Genomic DNA, 18227 nt, shown 5'->3' with positions numbered 1-18227 from the left:
ATCTTTTATTCTGACTTTGGACACTTTCCAACCACTGGATGTTGAATGGACCTGGGCATATTTCTGGGGATGGATGGAGGAAATAAGCAGAAGCCAATTTGTCCTCCCCTCGGGGAGCCCGACAGCAGCCCCGTAAGTGCAGTTTAGGGTGAGGGAGGTGTCAGCGCCCCGACAACGGGTGGCGAGAGCCGGCGACGCCCCCGTGGCAGGCGGGGGCTGTGAAGCGCTTACTGCTCGTTGCCTGTCACCAGGAAAGTCATTTCCACTTCTCCCCTTGATGCCCATTTGTCCTCTCAGATAAGACTGAATTGCGTTTACTAATAACCATGCCGCGCACCTTTCTTTTAGCTAATTTTCCCATGTTCAGTGACCAGTATATGTGAAGCTACACTGGATTATGGACTATTTCTCATATTGCATGGTTATGCTCTATATTTTAGAGGATATATAATTTACCAACATTTACTTACTGGCAACTATTTGTTAGATGCTTTCTAAGCCATTCCATAAATTAAGTTATTTATCACCACAATCCACTGAAACTCTCAGTCCTTACTATTTAGTACACTTTAGATGCTCTGTCCCTAAAGCTTGTGCATCTGACCACAAAGTTTCACTAATTTTAAAAAATTTAACATTTAAAGACACTTTTTAGAACACCTAGTCAAATACAATTTTAGCATCAGAAATTTTGGGTGGTTACAAGATGTTTTGGGAGCAGAGACAGGAATAGAATCCTGGTCTCTTAATCCTAAATCAATAGCTCTTTATTCTGTATGCTGGCAGTTTCCCTGATAGGCACGTGCCTACACACACACACACACACACACACACACACACAGTAGGGGTTTATAATTGGCATGTACATTGACCACAAATGTATTTTAGGCATGAAATGCTATTTTTCCCTAAGAGAAATAACAGAGTATTTTGTGTTAATTAACATGAGCATTTTGAAAACAAAGAAACAAACGTAAATGCAACTTAGAAAGTGATGAATAATTGTTGATGGGCCTATGACTATGCTCACACAAATATGCATAGCACATACACATATATACACAAAGCTTAGGTGTATGTATACAAAGTCCCCTCACCTGTGTGCATATCTGTACACATTCATTTATTTAGCTACATCCCCTCTTGTTGGAATGCTTTCTGTATCACGAAACTCTTCCGTAATAACAATAAAATAGCATAGCAAATGGCCAATAGAGGTCATTTATTTTATTAATATTCTATAAAACAAAAAGATTATGAAGAGTCACATCGAGGTGCGATGTGCACACAAAATGCTCATTGGACAGAGAGAGAGCTGTGCAGTCAGAGACCGGGGCTCATCATGACGCACTAACGTTCCCAGAACCTCGAACTTGCTGCTGCTGAACCACATGACAACTGTAGTATATCCGCCCACCATTTCCTATACTGTAGTCACCCCTCTGCTTTGCTTTTCTGGCTCCCCAGGGCACAGCACTGGCCCAGACACATAGAACATACTGAGTAAATGGTCATGGGATGAATTCACAAGCCAGTGAGTGAATAAAATTGTATTTTTTTATCAGCCAGCTTTATTCATTTGAACAAGACATGCCTTCCCTTTCAACACCATTTATCTGTAAAATTAACAGAATCCATTCCATTGTCTCCAAGATGCCAATAACACTGAGTGATTCATCGTAGTTTCACATCTCTAGGGACTCCAGAGGAAATAGCAGTTTCTTTCACTATGGAAACATTTAAATCTTTCTTCAAAAGAATAGAAATTTTGCAGCTGCACTGAAAGTAGAATCCTCCTTATCTGCTATTACTAGCTGCATACGCCACAGTGGGCACTTATCTCCCATTAGGAGAAAAGGTCTACGGCAGGTGACCAGAGCCCACGCTGGGACCTGGCAGCTGGCTGCAGAAGGAACCGCAGGATACACACCTTGTGATGGGCTTTAATTTACAGCCGGTTAGTGACTATTTCATGAGTGTTGTAAGGGGTGGTAGGGATGATAGACTCTGTGCAGTGAATTCCTACCGCCAGACAGCATCTCCTAACGTCATGTAACCAGGGCTCATTTGGAAGAAGAATTTGCAATGGTGTCAGCAGGGCTACACTGGTTTTCTCGAGTCAGCAGGGCTGTACATCACACGGCATGTCTGTTCCTCTCTTTCTTTGTAAATTAAAATGGAAAACCTGCCCTTGACCTCCCGTGTTCCTTTATGGACACTTTCAGGTTCATTATCGCAAAGTGGAGAAAATTATGTCTCGTGCAGTAATTGAGAAGATTAAGGAAAATCTTCTGTGAGAAGCTCCTGTTACATGGCTTTGCATTTGTAATAAGTGTGATGACAACGATGAGGAAAAGCCATGCGAATGTTTGTACCCCCCAGCTCATACCCCGAAATCTAGTCCCCAGTGTGATGGGATTTGGAGGTGGGGCCTTTGGGAGGTGATTGGATCTTGAGGGTGAAGTTCTCACAAATGGGAACAATGCCCCCAAAAGAGGCCAGAGAGGCAGTGCTCTCTTTCTGCCACATGCAGATGGGTGAAAAGTTAGACAGCTAATCCAGGAGAGAAACTCCACCAGAACCCAAACATGCTGGCACCAGGTTCTTCTACTTCCAGCATCCAGAACTGTGAGGAATAAATTTCTGCTGTTGATAAGTCACCCAGTGTACAGTAATTTGGAATAACAGCCTGAACTAAGTGAGACACAGCTCGAACTAACATCTGCATAACTGTTTCCTTGTACACATAATGTCCTGCTCTGGGGGCCTCTAGCATGTCAGAAAAGACCTGTTGTTTCATTATTGGTCCTAGTGTATTCCTCTACAGTAGCTCCTCTGATCTCTGTGTAACACCTCGTTACATCATTGGTCATGCTTACATCATGCTCTAATTCCTCAACTGCTCAAAAATAAAATAAATTCATAATCCTTAAAATCTTTAAAATTATATCACACCTAAAAATATCCCAACAAAGCCCTGACTTCCTCAAATTTATTTAATAAAACATCTGTTTTCTTTATCCCACTCAACAATTCTCATTTGAATAAATTTAAATAAAAGGTTGTTTTCTTACCAAAATATTTTTTTTAATACACCTGACAGGCATCAGGGGACACTGGCTGAAGCGAGGACACAACAGCAAAAGATACTGGTCTCTCAACACCAAATATCCAGTAATAGCCGGGTCGGGCCTGCTGTCTGCTCAGCCTGGGACCAGCAGGAATAAAGGTCAGAGGACTGTCTTTGAAAGAAAGTACTTACGCCAGAAAGAAACTTTCATTTAGGGTCTAAGCTAAAAGCATGAAGTTCCAAAAGGGAAATCACCCGCTGTGGCAGAGATGAGAAATCCTTCCTTCGGGGACCCAGGACCCAGCAAATGTGCCCCAGAGATTTCAGTGGCCTCTCCCTTTTCCCTCCAGCCATTTTCTCACAATTAACGGGTGTGAGCAGAAGGGGGGCCTAACTGGGGAGGAGACATGAGAGTTATGTAGCCAGTGGGAAAATGTGAATGGCAACGAAAACTTCTGGAATATTGAAAGGCTTCTAAGAAGTGCGGTGACCTCAGCTGTAAAGTGATGACCACGACATGCACTCTGAAGGATCCTTCTGAGGACCCGGGATTATTCCTCTCAGGGACATAGCTCAGCTCCTCGCTTGAACTATGGGCGCTGCCGTTACGGCATTTTTAGTAGCACTAATGCCGCTACTAATAAAACCTAATGTTTTGAGAAGATAAGTGCTGCATAGATATCTCGCCGGCCAAAACTTTATTTCACTGTAAGGCAATGCTGCGTTTATCTGGGAGATTAGGCGCCTGTCTTTCTTGAACAGTTATGTCTTCAATAGGCTTTGAAAGGTGAGCAGAATTCAGCACCAGGGAGTTTCCAGTAAACTCACTGATATGCGCGGAGGGAGGGGCAGGAGAGAAACCCGGACCATGGTTTGGGGGAAGCAAGCACTCCCCTAAGTCTGAAGACACAACTCACGGGTCGGAAGAGAAATGAAAAGGTGTCATGGGGGTGCTCCGTTTGCGGGACTGTTGGCCGACTGGAAGTTAAGGGAAGGAATCTAATTTTAAACAACTAGGGAGAGTGTCTTTGACACGCGTAGATGAACTTAAAAGGTAAATTTAAGGAAACAAAGGAATAGAGATCTGAAAACTCTGTTACACTGTGGGCTGGCGCAGGCATCCAGCGGGGACAGTGTTAACCGAAGGTGCTTACGAGGGACTAGGCCTTGGGCCCAATGTGTGGTGGGGTCAGAATTCTAGACCCGTGTCTTAAGCTATGTTTCACAAAATGCCTTGTACTGAGAAAAACAGGCCCTAGGATTAATTTTATTCTTTGACAAACAGAGCAAAAAATCAGTGATTCTTACGGATTGAATTTGGGTAAAGAAAACAACAGAAGAAAACTTCTAATAAATTATAATCATTAATCAGACTGTCCTTGAACTACTAGTGCAGAATGTACATCTGTGTCTATATCCATTATAGTCCATATATCTGGGCAGGTCTGATTTCTGATCAGATTAATGCAGATAGTATCTTCCACTGGGGTAAGGTTGGGCAGGTTCATTAGCAGCCCCCTCTAAAAGATTGGGGTTCCCTAAATCCAGCGTTACTCATCTGTAGTGTAAACCACTGTCTATATAGCATGTACTTGTGACTACCTGTGTATCAGCCCATGGTTTTGAGACAGTAAAGGCAACTATTGTGAACGTGAAGTTCATCCTGCCTGCCATAAAGCCCTTCGTCTCTGACTCAGGAATCTCGTGTCTTCTGCCAGCATCGATGGAACTGAAAAGCTCACATGTCACTGTGAGCTTGCCAGGAGGATGACATCTGAAACCCTTTGCAGGTTTTGACAGTGATATTTGCTTTGCAACTCATGTTAGTTGATTTTTATTTTTAATATATCTTTATTGATTTCAGAGAGAGGAAGGGAGAGGGAGAGAGAGAGGTAGAAACATCAGTGATGAGAGAGAAAGACATTGATCGGCTGCCTCCTGCACGCCCCCGACTGGGGATCGAGCCCGCGACCCGGGCCTGTGCCCTGACTGGGAAGCGAACCGCGATCCCCTGGATCCTGGGTCGATGCTCAGCCGCTGAGCCACGCTGGCAGATAATTGGGGGAGACGGCCTAAACTCACTATAATATTAGAGGGATTCAGTAAATTAGGGTAAGTTCTTCTCTTGGAGCATCATGCATCCCAAGTAACATTGGTCATGCAGAATTTCTAATGTCGTAGAGGAATGCGAATGGCATTATTCAAGCCAGAGTAAAACAAAGCTACAGGACCCAAGGACAGGGGAGCCCATCTAGTTTTTATGACTATAGGTGTGCAAATCTGAGTTTCAATTTCAATCCTAGTAACGTAGTTAAGAGGAAGTTATTATCTCTAATCCTAGTTTCCCCATCTGTAAAACAGAAATTATAATATTTCTTCAGAGGGATCTTATGAGAATTGTAAAACAGAGAAAATACCCCCAATACTTATTTCAATGCCTGGTTTAAAAGCAATCCTTTAAATAGGTGTTAATTATTTTTAATATAACTACTGTCCTTGTTATGTTGAATAACATAAAAAATAATTATCAGAATAAGAGAAAGAGAAGAGAGAGAGCTAAGTTTTGTTTTTCTATAAAAATATTTTCTTTAGGTAATATCTGAAATCAATAAGCAAGAAACTTCCGCATAAATGTCACCTGTAACATGGGGTAAATGCCAGGGCAAACTCCCGAGAGCACTGAAAGCTGCCGCCCGTGGGGGACAAGAATTGCCAGCAGGGGGTGGGCCAGGCCGTTGCTGCTGCTCACGTCAGCCTCGCAGCTCGCCCGCACCCGGCCTCCCGCCGGTAACAGTGAGCGATCAGGTTTGAGGGGAGACGGGCATCCGATGGGGAAACGGCACAACCTCCAGCGTCTCAGTGCACCGGGGGGTTGTCTCGGGCCTGGGCTTGCCAAGTGACAGCGGCTGGATGCTGGAACGCTGTTGCCTTTTCTGAAAGGAAACCCTGAAAGAATCGACTCCGGTTTCATTGGGTCTCTGGGATTTGTCAGGGGCTTTGCGGCCCCTCCCTCCCCTTCCCCCTCCAGCCCCCAGCCCCCCGGGGTCCGCCGTCGGGGGGAGCAGCGGCCCTGCCGGGCGAGCAGTCAACCATCTCATGCTGCGGAAATATTTCTGTGTCGCACGTTCGAGGTTTATCAATATTGGCGACATAGGGTCAGGTCCGGAACCGAACCCCAGCGTTTGGCAGTGTGCAGGGTAGTGATATGAGTGGTGGGGTTTTTGTTGTTTGTTTGTTTTTTTTCTCATAATTTTCATTATCCAAAGCTTTTGACAGGGGCCCCGCCCCTCCTATGTCTGTCCCCGCATGCTGAGGTCACCGCCCCGCGGCCACGGGGCCCGGGGGCCAGGCCTTCGTCTGGGCTGGGAGCGGGCAGGGCAGCCGGGGAGCCCGGCGTGGCCATGTCGCTTTGATGGGACAGTTACCGTCACAGTGGCCGAAGGTTGCATGGGAGACGCCCCCACGGGGAAGCCTTCGGGGCGCTGCCGGCAGCAGCCGGGCCCTGCGCTGGGCCGCCCGCCTTCGAAGCCGCGTTGGAAGCCCGGCGAAGGCAGCGACACTCATCAGGGTCCCTTCGCTCAGCAGGAGGCCTGCAGGGGGCCCTTTAATGTGACGTCAATTAATTGCAACCTATTGGGGGAGCATTCGAACGTAGAAAGTTGGGGTTCATCATTGGAATTATGCTTAACGGCCTGGGTTTGTCCTGGCTCATTTGAAGGCCTCATTTTCCTGGGCTTTCCCGGTGATGCTGGGTGATGGTGGCGGGCGCCCTCGTGGGGTCACAGAGTTGTCACGTTTAAGCAGAACTTGACGGTAACAAGGGTGCAAACCGATGGGATACGAAAGCTAGAAGCGCCCTGGAGGAACACCCAGGAAAAGTCGTTTTCAAACTTAAAAAAATGAATGTTTCACTTATTGAAAGAAATGTGTCGTTGACCAGACTGGCACGTCTGGTGGCCTGAGCCACCCCGTCTTACAGACGGGAAAACCGGAGATCAAAAGGAGCAGGGACGCTGCTGGGCTTGGTCAGGTTCAATCACAGCGCGTGGGGAAGACTCTCTCCCCTCGGGCCTCTGGTGGCATTGGGAAATGCTCGCCTTCTACGCAAACAGGTACAAGAAGGAGGAGCGTGACCCGGGTTGTTTTTCGGTATAAAGTGTGCGGACGTCTGCAGCCTGCGTGCGATTAGACGGGCAGGAGAGACGGGTGTTTTGCAAGTAAGAGGGCACTTGAAGTGGGCTCTACAAGGGGGGTGTCCGCTGCAGCCAAATGGCTGCTTCTTCTGCTTCTTTCATTTCAACAAGACCGTGACCTTTCTGAGGAACGAGACTAAGCTTTACCTAAGCAGAGTGTCAACGTGGCCTGCGTGTCTCAGTCCACGCCGAGTGTGAGTACACACGCGAGAACTCTGAGCACTGGTTAGAAACATCCTCTCTGTTTGGCTTCAGATTTCTCTCACTTTCTCCCTTACTATATATTGGCTGCCGGATGGATTTTGACCCTCAGATGGCTATTTTCGATGGGATGACTGTGTTAAGAATCTCGGTCGCATCGCCCCTGTACAATCCATCTTTCTGTGATGGGTTAGCATGCTTTACAGGAGACACGCATTTGTGTAATTTCAATGTACATTTGGTGGACATTGGCACTTTCACGCAATCTAACCTTCTACAATATTGTGTATTTTAAGTTTTTGATATAGGATATAATGAATGCTGTTCACTAATTCAGAAAAGAGTAAATAGATAGTCAACTAGTTCAGATATAGATTTGGCATAAGGGAATATAGGAATGATTTAATTGTGTTTATTTTACTACGAGGAGGCCAGCTTAAAGGTACCCGAGAATGCTGTGCTATTTTTGCTACACTCTTGTAAGTCCAAACTTATCTCAAGATAAAAAGTTAAAACATATTAACTTTAGCTACAAACACATGCACGCACACACACACACAGCAAATGACTGAATTTTAAAGCACATACCTATACTTTTCAACCCAATATTCATTTTTAGGTTCAGTGTAAGTGATTGAGATACTGACCCCTTCAACTCTAACAACTACCCTTGGCCTACACGTGTGACTTTTCTTTTTCCCTAAAGTAGAGATTGTTCCTTGAAATTTAGTATGCATCAGAGTCATCTGTAGAGACTGGCAGTTTCTAATTCTTGGGCCATGCCTAGAGATCCCTGGGGTTGAGAAAACTTAGTTATTAACAAGAGAAACAAGCGGTGCTGAAGCAGGGGGGCCACAGTTAGTTTTGAAGGGGCATTGACACAAATCTAATCATGAGACTGGCTATGTCCAGTGAATGTACTTCATGAAGGGATTTGTGACCTGTTGAGCACAGGGTAGCTACACATCCATGATGCCTGCAGTTATTTTATTCAACACTAACCTAATTCAGGGGATTTTAACCCTCCAGGAACCACAGAATCACTTGCAGTGTTATTGCAAATGCAGATCCCGATCTGTAACCCAGGTTTCTGACTCCATGTGCATGTTCATGAGGATGCCGGGCATTTGGCCTCCATGCCTCTAGGAAGCATTCTAGACAGGTCGGGTACAGGTGTTTCTGGGATCAAAATATGAAAAAGGTATTAGAAGCACCCATCTGTAGGTGTCAATATCTAATACACTTGTAGCAAGTGAAGGACTTTATAAATTGACTTACAAATATATTTCAGTGGCAGGATCCTTAACCAAAGAAACATTTACTACAATGTATTTCTCTCACATGCATATACGCATGTATTCATATTGTCACTGCAGTTTTCCATTAAAATATACATCTCAATAGGAGTCTGTTAGGTTTTATATTTTCTATTACAAAATGTGTTTACTGTTGTGAATAATCTTAATTATTTTCTATATATACGTGTATATATAACAATGCACTTTTTCAAATCACGTTAATGTACATTTAATAGTCAAGACAAACATGTTTGAGCGGCACAATATAATTGACAAGAACCTGGGCCCTGGGTGGAATCCAGACTTTGAATTCTGTGATCTTTAGCAAATCACGTCAGTTCTCCTCTCAGTATCGTTATCTGTTGAATGTGGCTCATAATTATACTCACTCATAGTTTCTTTGAGGATTAATTTAGATAATACCAAGTCTCATCAAATCTAAGACACCGTCAACTGTAACATGAGCTGCTGTGTTTGGTACCACCAAGAACGAAAATGAATTTGCTGAAAATACTTATAGAAAAGATGTGTTCAGTTTTAAGAGACATAGGAATCCAGTCATATTCAGATGTGAAAAAAAGGGACCTTGAATTCCGTGATATGCATTATACCGAGGGCAACAGGATAGTTTTAGAGTCATTTGCTATTATTAGGTCAAATCTTTTTGCCTATTTGACAAATGAAGAAACTTTGAAAAATGGGAGTAAAATAATTTGCTCAAGGCTGAAGGTCAATCTGATTTAGGAATATAATTAATGAGACTTGATTGCTACATTAGTATAATTTCATCATGCTTCAGAATATGAATTACTTATAGAAGAAATAAGCTGAAAAGTATGTCCCCTGTTTGATACAAGATAGGATCATTTTAATAATAAAATATTTAATTTATAGAATTTATTCCAAATTAGTTATAGTTTCTTTTACAAATATGATTTAGTTGACATATTGGAATTAAACTTGTTTCCTCAATGTAGCTTTTTAAATGAGACTTCTTTAAAAGATTGTATTTTGTCATTTTCAACACATAAAAATATATGATTGCACTTAAATTATTGCAATAAAATTTAAAATGTAAAATTCAAAGATGCACATACATGGAATAACATCCTCACATATTCATTAATATTTTATCAATGAGGAAAACACAGATGCAGAGAGAAGTTATGACAATTGCTAATTAGTCAAATAAAATTTCAAATTCGTGTGTGTGTGTGTGTGTGTGTGTGTGTGTGTGTATCTTGAGTGGATTTTTGTCATACTCCTGTGCCGGGTGCCTAAGAACTATCTTTCCCAGTTACAATCTATCTACCCTTCAGGAGACAAATTAATTTTTATTTTCTCACTTAGATATATTTTGTGGTCCTGAAAACATTACAATAAAATACTCCCTAGTTATCTGGCTGACTCAATTTTATGAGTGCATAATTTTTCTAGAACTGTTATTCCACTGCTATAATGAGAAAGAAAAATCCTGCCACAGCCTGTCATTATTTAGGGGGCAAGACTGGCCTGAGCCAGTTGACAGTCACTTTGCTTCGTATAGTGTGTCAGACAGCTTATCGAGTGTAATGACTGTTTGATGAGATAAGTAAGCTATTGAAATGGATTCAGCCAAAGATCAAGAATAGTAGAAGACTCATTTACTTAATTTTTGTTTCCGTCTCCAGTTGCTGAGACAAGCCTGCTGGCCCTTTGATCAGCCAGGGTGAGAGCAGATGCAATGGCCCGAGGGTCCGAGAGTGGAGGAGGGAGAGGGAAGGAAGCGGAAAGTGCCTGCTCTGTGCCAGACACTGCTTGAGCCAATTTTAGTACATCCTCTGGTTAAAGCCTTTTAATGGCTTTAAGAGTTAAGTTTCCTAGCTGAGGACACTGATGGCCCAAGAAGTAAAATTACTTATCCGCGCTTAGATAGGTAGTAAGCAAACAACATGGCCTGCCAGAGCCCCGGTCGCTCTTTCTGCAACATTACAGTGTAGTGATTTATTAAGGGAGTATTATTCTTCAGGTTTTGCAAGGGTTTTAGTATGGTTAACACAATGGGGCGATGTATGTATTTGCAGGTAGTCCTTGCAAATACCCTAAAGATTCTAAAACCTGTTAGAGGGTTGAGGTCAACTTGGAACTGGGGAGACCCAGTGAACTGAGCTGGAATCGTAAGGCAGGGTGTTGCCTGGTGCACGCCGTATCCTCTAGACTAGATCCAAACAGAGTATTTCTTAGAATCCTTTGCCCCTTCAATGCAAGGTTTTAAATTGCTAAGTTCCCCAAGTTGTTCACTGGCTTCTGTACATCCCCTACATTCATTGATTTCCAAGCATATGATCAGGTGCTGGGAGTCGACCTGGGCATCAGTGTTTTACAATTTACAGTTATATAAGCGCTCCTGAGAATCGGCCTGATCTCTCTCTGCTCCTGAGAATCGGCCTGATCTCTCTCTGCTCCTGAGCATAGGTCTGATCTCTCTCTGCTCCTGAGAATCGGCCTGATCTCTCTCTGTTCTTTTCATTGTGGACACTCCTTTGGGGGGGTGATCACATAGATACAGACCCTGTGGCCGTATGAAGAAGACGGCACAGTCTTTACTTATATCTATATAGTTCGGACACCATGGAAATTTCTACTATGTACAATGCAGTGTGAGCTCTGCTCTTTTATGACTGATATATTTTCAAAAACATTGTATTTTCCTTTCCAGTTCCTCTTGTAGTCTCTTCCAAACCAGTGGCTCTTTAGAACAAGTGCACAGGCCCATTTGAGGCCCTGTGATTATGTGATACCCAATATCTCAGTCGCTCTGTCTCAGCAAAATTAGTGTAATTGTGTCTTGTCTTCTTTACAATATCCAATAAATTTATAACTAGTCTCCTATGTGGGGGCAAATAAGTTGAACAAAGTTTTGACTATAGCAACTTTATCAAATTAGGCTAAATGAGATGAGTTTTTATCCCATACCTTGAATTAGAGTTATGTAAATTATAGTCTCAGTATTCTATATTAAAGAACACTATAATTAGTTTTAAGAAACCAAATGGGAAAACAAAACAATTTTTTTATTTCTAAAGATATGGCTATTTATTTTTTATTCAAACTATACCTTTTAAACAGTAGTGTTGGGATTATAAATCATTTTGAAATGTCATAAAAATGTTCTAAGTTTGTAGATGAAAGACCTCAGAGAAACTACAGGAAGTCTGGTACTTTCTTTGTTCAGTGATCCACTTGCAGGTTACCCTGACCCTCCTTGGAAAGGAACGAGAGTAGGGTGGCATTTTGGAAATGATCCTTCATTCTGAAACCTCCCTGAGTGATAAACGAGGCGAGGCGTACTTAATGTGAAAATGTGTTTAAAATCGGAGCCAATTCCTCTTGTCAAGTTACATATGCATTTTAATGCCAGATTGATTCTTTCTACTTTTGCTAAAATCCTCATCATAAAGAATATCCATACATATAGGACCTAATAATGAATTGCAGTAATTTAATACCTATTAAATGCCTGACATGGAATCCTCTGGGCACCCTATACCACTTTGGGGAATTTTGATGATAAATCATTTACAGCCCAATTAAGAATACTGAACCATAATATCTGCCTGTATCCAAGATTGTCTTTTTTTTTTTTATTTTTTCCCTACGTAACATTTCTCCATCCACACAGATATGCCCAACTGATTCTTTACAAAGATTCAGTGCGGCTACATGGAAGAAAAACAGATGGTGCTGGAGCAAATAAATATTCGTAGGCTACAAAAGGCAAAAGAATCTCAACTCAAGCCTCACACATTATACAAAAATCAAAGCGAATCCTGGACTGATGCGAGTCTAAGTGAAACTATGGATATCTGACTTAGATGAATGGATTTACAAATGTCAGTATCCTGGTTACGATATTGTACAGCCGTTTTACAAAATGTCACCCGTAGGTGAAACTGAACAAAATAGAAAGGATCTCTCTGTATTTCCCTTTGTGGCATGTGAATCTATAGTTATCTTTATTAAAATGTTGTATGATGCTCAGAAGTGAGAGAGGATTTTCTATTCCATGTATTTCCATGTATAGTAAGTACTAATATAGTACGTACTAAATTAATGATGGCCGGGTTCAAAAAATGAAATAGTTTGGAATTAAAGGAGAAAGAGGATTTTGAAAAATTTTTAAATGCAATCAGAGTCTGACATTTACGAAAGAAAGGAGAAATGAAAATAGCTGCCCCGAGTCTGAAGTCAGAGGAGAGCCGTGTCTTCACTGATCCCTACAGCGCTGTGCATTCGCAAGGCCAACACTGGGGGAGCATTTGTCTGTGACTAGCATCAGCGGCTCATGCATCAGGTGCACGGCAGATGGATTAAGCAGAGGAGAAAACAGAATAAAATAATAAAAGAGGGTTATGAAACAAAAACACGCCCTCGGCAGCGAGTGATCTGAGATACACTGAAATCCTGCAGCTTCTCAGTGGCGATATCGAAGCCGCACATCACTGCGGCCCCACAGGCCGGGAGGTGGCAGCTATCGTTAACACTCGGGGAGCAGCCGGTCAGTTCAGCGCCCCTCTCGTTTGATGGACAGCCTTCTGTAAACCCAGCTGCGTGGCCCACGGCTCCCCACCCTGTTTCGAGGGCCAGCTGTTCAAGTTCTCCGCAGCCGTCATGCAACTCAACACACATCCCTTCTGTTCCCAAGTTCATTTCAAGGAGGCAGCTCACACCCTAAAGGAGTCGTGTTGCGTAGTGGAAAAGTAGAGAATACATATTTTTCGATTTATTTTGATCCTTTAGAAAGAAAAGTTAGAGGGCATTCTACCTTTCATACTGGTTTAATGTTTAAGTTGGTTCGTAAGTGCATATTATAGATGCTAATACCAGTACATGAGTTAGAAATATTTTAAAAAATAATCCTGGTCCTGGCTGGTGTGGCTCAGTTGGTTGAGAGTCACCCCGTGTACTGAAAGGTTGCAGTTGGATTCCTGGTCAGGGAATATGCCCAGGTTGTGGGTTCAACCCCCAGCTGGGGCCTGTGCAGGAGGCAACCGATAGATGTTTCTCTCTCACATCAATGTCTCTCTCTCTCTCTCTCCCCCCCTCCTCTCTCTCCAAAAATCAAGAGAAACATAATTCCATGGATCTGATTTCAGACATATAGCGGACACTGTTGCTTCCTATTCAACATCATTCTCATCTCCCTCCTTCTCAACAGAATCCCAAAGTCTTCAGATGCTCACCTCTCCAACAACTTTGTGAACCTCATTTAGAAGATAGGGGGCTTAACCACAGCTCCACTGAATAGCCTGAAAAAAATCAGGATAATGATATCTACTTTTTTCCACATTTGAATCAAGAATGGCTACCTGCTCTAACACATTGTGTGTGTAAGTAGCAGTGTTAATGATCATGGTGAACCCGTCACAGTGCTTAGAAATAATCTACAGAGCACATGACACTTACAGTCACCTGTCAGTATCTAGAGACTCCTAAGGGATTGATCTATTTGGCACTCTGACTTTGCAGTAAGAAACTGAAATTTAGAGGGATAAAATTATTTGAAAAATGCCAGGCAGCTGGATTATGATGGTCAGTATTTGAACCTCAGGGGTCTGAATTGTGACACTCCCCTCATCCTATCTCACCCACATTCTCTGACCTTATTGAGCTCCCCTGCCCAATGCCTTCCACGGTTCTCCTGCCTCCTCTTAACAGAATTAATGTTTATTACCTGATTACTGTTTATAGAACTTACAGTTTTCAATTTATTTTAGGTATTTTTAAAAATATATATATAGGACGCTAGCCAAATTAATGAGAGCTTTAGGATCGAAGTGTTTACGCTCTTTGGGAGTTTTACTTTTTTCCACACCTGTTTCAAAAATTACGTGGGTGACATGCACTTTTAGTGTTAATTTCCAGTTGACAATTTTAGGCGGTCTTGTAGCCACCGTTCTAACTAGGAGAAGCATACATTTCTGAACAAAATAGGCACTTTAAAAAAGATTTCCATTTTGATCAGTAAAAATGGAGGTGAATGCTATTTTCAACTATAAATTACTTCCCCCGGGGCAAAGAAGCGCCGATGGGGGAGCAATCCTTGCTTTTGTCAGGTTGCTGTCCTTTGACGTTGCCACCCACTCTAAGCTGGGTTTCCCCCTGCATTCAGAGACAGCGGGAAAGCGCCTGGCACCACAGGTGCCCCATCCTCACAGCACCGTATTCATGAAATGGACGCCCCAGTTTCTGCCCCCCCCAGACGCCTTGATGAGCTCGAGGCCTTCTCCTTAATCAGCCGCAGCACACGCTGCACCCTGACCTCAAATTAGCCCTCTAACAGGAGTGCTCAAGGCCAAAAAGGCCCAGCTTCTTCTCCTTGGCCCCGCATCTCCCCCCACAGCCACGGGGAAGGCTGTGCATCAATCAAGCCTCCTAATGAAAAGGTAATTATTTCTCCATGTCTCTGGAGCAGATGCAGTGAGAGCGAGGTTGCTTCTACGGGGAGTCCCCGCCGTGTTGCCAAACAGCAGCGGTTATCTTAGAAGACAGAAGTAATTACTTACAGGGTGTTCTTGCGTTTTTAGGCAGAGCTGAGTGCCGGTTATTAAGATTCACCGGGCATTTGAGCAACTGCTATGGGCCAAGCAGAAGGCGAGCTATTTTTATGTACATTTAGTAATTTATTGCATCTGAACTTCAGACATATGGGCATGTGCACACATGTGCATTTGCGTATTAACACTGTGAAGTCGGCCTCGTTCTCATAATGGAAGTGAGGAGACAGGTTCAGGGAGCAAGGGCCATGGCCAGGGACACGGAGCTTGTCGGTGGCTCGGGAGGGTTTCCAACTTGCGTTACCATGTCCCGTGCTCCTTCCAGTCCCCTTTCATGATGAATGCGGCAGTTTGCAAAGGCTCTTTCTAGTGCATCACACACACATTCATCTATACACAGCAGCTTGTCATTGTCATTTTAAGTGCTTATGACAGCAGTTCCAATCTTCTTTTCCTCAGTTGGGCCACTGTTTGGAGATGGAAGGTACACCTGGGGTTTAGCCTAAGGAGCTATGGAGAGATATATAAACAAAGGATTAAAAGGATGCCTATATTATCTTTTCAGACTTGACTGAACTCCTGATCTCTCATAGCCAAATATTGCGAAATATTATGTGAAATCTCGCAATTAGCTAAATTCAGCATTTCTTTTCTTCTTGATATTACCTGGGCGAAAATACACATTATATACTTGGTCTGGCCATTGAATTAGCGACTAGACTATCTTGCCTAAAAAACTGTCTGGTTTTATAGAAGGCAGGAAAATGACTAGAACCAAGACATTATCAGTGTCATAGAAGAAAAAAAAAGGTAAGAATTTCTAATGAAATAATTTTGGTTAGGAGTAATGCATTTCCTCTTGTTTAAAGAGAAATTGGATTGTTACATATACAGTCAATCAATACATTAATAAAAACAAAATGAGTGTTCACAGATTCTAGGTCAGGGATTCTCAAGCTCAGTACTATTAACATTGCATAAAGCATAATTCTTTGTTGTGCTGTGCTATGCATTGTTAGATGGTTAGAACCATTCCAGTCCTCTACCCAACAGATGCCAGGAGCACCCTCCGCCAGTAATGACAACCAAAAATAATTCCAGACATTGCCAAGTGTCCTCTGCGGGTAAGATTGCTCCCAGTTGAGAACCACTGGCCTAATGATCAGCTCTGGGGTCCAGATCCATCCATTTGTAGCTAGGCCGTAAACCGACAAAGTATACAACTTACTCCATTTAACATAGAGTGATAAAATTATCGTGTGTGTTGCTGCAGTGGTTGCTATGAAACTTACCCAGGCCCCCCTTTAGCACTGAAGGATTTGTTCCCCCACATGCTGAAAACACTCCCTTATGTCAAACTACACTACAAATCTGTAGTTATGAAAACAGTATGCCGCTGGCACAAAAACAGACACATAGATCAATGGAACAGAACAGAGAGCCCAGAAATAAACCCTGCTTCTTTGGTCAATTAATCTATGATAAGGGAGGCAAGAGCATGCAACAGGCCAACAGATGTCTCTTCAATAAATGGTGTTGGGCACACTGGATAGAAGCATGCAAATAATGGATCTGGACCACTTTCTTTCATCCTATACAAAAATCAACTTAAAATGGAGTAAAGATTTAAATGTAAATCCTGAAAGCATAAAACTCCTAGAAGAAACTATAGGCAGTAAAGTTTTTGACATCTGTCTTAGCAATATTTTTTGGATATATCTCTCTGGACAAGGGCAACAAAAGCAAAAATAAACAATGGGACCACATCAAACTAAAAATCTTATACACAGTGAAGGAAATCACAAAAAGACAGCCTACGGAATGGGAGAAGATATTTTCAAATGGCATATCCTATAAGGGGTTCAAAATACAGCCAAAACATATAAAGAACTCATACAACTCAACGTCAAAAAAATAAACAATCCAATTTAAAAAATGGGCTGATGACCTGAATAGACATTTCTCTAAAGAAGACATACTGAAGGCCAACAGATACATTAAAAGATGCTCAACATCATTAATTATCAGGGAAACACAAATCAAAACCACAAGATACCACCTCACACCTGTCAGAATAGCTAGAATGAAAAAGTCAACAAGTAACAAGTCTTGTTGAGGATGCAGAGAAATGGGAACTCTCGTGCACTGTTGGTAGGAATGTAAAATGGTGCAGCCGCTGTGGAAAACAGCATGAACGTTCCTCAAAAAAACTGAAACTACACCTACCATATTTCCTAAAAATTCCACTACTGGGCATTTATCCAAAGAAAACAAAAACACAAATTCAAAAGATATATGCACGCCTATGTTCACTGCGGCACTGTTGACAACAGCCAAGATACGGAAGCAACGACCTGGGCAACCGGCGTCTCTCCGTAGGCGAAATATGACTGAGCCATAAAAAGTGCAACCTCGCCACGTGTGACACGTGTGGACACAGGGGGTATTAGGGGAGATAAGTCATGCCAAGGCAAATTCTGTGTGATTTCACTTACATGTGGAATCTGAAAAATAAAAATGCGCCAGCCCGGCCCGCGTGGCTCAGCGATTGCGGTTCGATCCCCAGTCGGGGGCGTGCAGGAGGCCGCTGATCAATGACTCTCATCTCTGATGTTTCTGTCTCCCTCTCCTTCTCTCTAAAATCGATAGAGACATATTTTTAGAAATAAAAGTAAATAATAAAATTTAAAAAATTTAAAAAATAGAACTAAACAAACGACACAAAACAAGACAGAAACATATACAGAGAACAACTGGTGGCCGGCAGAGGGGAGGGGCGGGGCAGGGAGAAAGGTGACGGAATACAACGTGCGGCGCAGGGAGCGCGGCCAACGGTATCACAACAGCTTTGTGTGGTGACCGTGGTCTGCCGGACGTGCTACGGCGATCCCCGTGCATTGCTTAGCTGTGGAATCGCCAGGCTGCAGGC

Source organism: Miniopterus schreibersii (assembly GCF_964146895.1).
Source record: "Miniopterus schreibersii genome assembly, chromosome: 13".
NCBI lineage: Eukaryota > Metazoa > Chordata > Mammalia > Chiroptera > Miniopteridae > Miniopterus > Miniopterus schreibersii.
This window is presented reverse-complemented; position numbering follows the sequence as displayed.